We start from the raw sequence: 2,301 nt of genomic DNA, 5'->3' as shown, positions 1-2,301 counted from the left end.
TTGAGTCTTCAACACAAAAGCATGGGATTCCTTCAATAGGTACACTTGAAACAATCATAGGCGGGGAGATCATATTCCTAAATATTAGGAAATACATTGAGTAGATCAAGCAGGAAACAGAGCAGGAAGGCTTGGAGGTAACCAAGGACATTATTCTACAATACACCAATGCATCAGTCAAAGCACATATGAAACGTTGATGGTTGTGGAATAATGTACAGTCAAACTCCAAGAACATATTGACTGAGGAACTAGATGTAAAGATGTGCTACATCGAGAATTTCCATATCGGGTCAATGTCATCTCCACATATTGTTATATGGAATCTGTATCTATGGATAAACACATTTTCCCTAAGTGGGTAGCTACACTTCGAACAACAGAAAGAAAGTGGTTTAACCTTTTCCTATAATAGATAGATGATATGAAGGAACTTACTTGTGATCTTTCGCTTCCTTGATCTCCTTTGAATTTTTCCCGTTGCTCCCACTTGAACTGAATCCACTCAATTGGTACGTGTGTCAACAAAAACATAAAATTACAACAATCAAAGCATACATGATCTATCTACTATGAACCAATAGAATCGACAACATTGAAACTCATAATCATCATAGATATGAACAAGAATATGGGAAAAGGACAAACAACTTTATTGATGTAGAAGGAAGAGTTACACCTAAAGTTGTTCGATCCCGTGTTCATTCATCCAGCTTCAGTCCAACCCTCATCACACCAAAATCACACCAATCTAGCAGCATAACATTACTTGACATGAACTCAAATCTCAAACCAACAGTATTTCTCTACAATCTTCAAATTCCAGCCCCCTGATCACTATGATGAGTGGTCAATTTATAGGGAAATGGAGGTGGTTATGTCATAAATTGGGCATTGAATGGCTTTCCAAAATTGCAGTTAGTTTCCATGAAGAAAGGGATGAGAGGATAGAGGGCTAATTGATCCATAGCCTATCCAAATTCGACCTCATATGATGAGATAAGAGTTGGGCATCCTTCTAGAATGCTCTAGAATCATATAATATTCCTAGAATCCAATGTGAATTTCGCTCATTCTTGCCTAGCACAGGTCAAAGATGACCTAAGTGCACTACAGTGCAGGCCTAAATGGGCCTGCCTGCTTTGTAGTGCAGTTACCCCTGACCAAGGCTGCACTGGTGTCCCAAGGAGGCATTTCAGCAAGGTTTCAGGTTAGGAAACTTTCATGGATGGAAGCATTCAATTTGATGACTTATCTAGGGCATGTAACAACTGAATTAGGGTTTGATCAGCCCTAATTGTATTGATCTAAATTCCGGGAGTGATGTTCTCAAATAGACCTATAACATTTGCCCCCTAAAGCATGAAATCGAAAATTATAATGTCAAGTGACATGCTTTATGATGTGTTGAGGAGGATTTGAAGTAGACAGTGACTTGCATCGATTACAATACATAATATCATGATATATTTGAATTTTTTCATGAATTGATAAGGGAAGGCATACCCATACTCAACATATAAACTTTTCATTACATGTACATAAATCAAATAGTCATCTACAGATATAAACCCATGATAGGATGACCATCTGTGTAAAGCCATCTAAAGATGATTTAGTACTCTCCTGAAATCGCAACCCGGATGGATGAAACTAGATCCGGGGTCTTCCATCTTGTCCAATCGTTCGCTTAAGTACAAGTTTAACCATGTGAAAATGTGATCTGGAATCAAACATGGGAAGACACCATCTGATTACCAGCCAATGATGTAAGTTGTTAACAGACGCGAGAGAGATCACCGATAATGATAATCATTCTCAAGGTACTATAGTACATTTTGCACGATGTGAATAAATGTTTTGATGTCGAACAACATACAAAGTCTTTCGATCGAAGGCGAGTGATGTCAACCTGTTGCTAGAAGTGAGAAACTTGCCATTGATGTATGCAAGACTCAAGGTACTGGAAGGGTGTTTCTAAGTCAACTTCTTAGATAATGTGCTGATGTCGACAAGAAGTGACTCATCGCAAGAGGGCCTTAATGTATCCCCCATCAACGAAACAAAATGAGTGTAATGATTTTGAAGATAGAATGTGAATGACGACACAATGTTCAGGAATGGCGGTCATGAAAATGAAGGTTTATGAGTATTGCAAAGGTTGAAGTTTATTGAGTGACTTCTCTTGAACATGTCAGCGACACTGAATGAATTGGTAGCATTGACCCAAAACCAAAGTGATGGATGGTATGATAGACCATAGGTATGATAACCATCAAGCAGATAGCCCTACCCAAATAG

This window comes from Pinus tabuliformis, chromosome 4_2 (genome assembly GCF_031772625.1).
Source record: "Pinus tabuliformis cultivar Carrire ecotype Pingquan chromosome 4_2, CPIR1, whole genome shotgun sequence".
NCBI lineage: Eukaryota > Viridiplantae > Streptophyta > Pinopsida > Pinales > Pinaceae > Pinus > Pinus tabuliformis.
Note: the sequence above shows the minus strand (reverse complement) of the source record.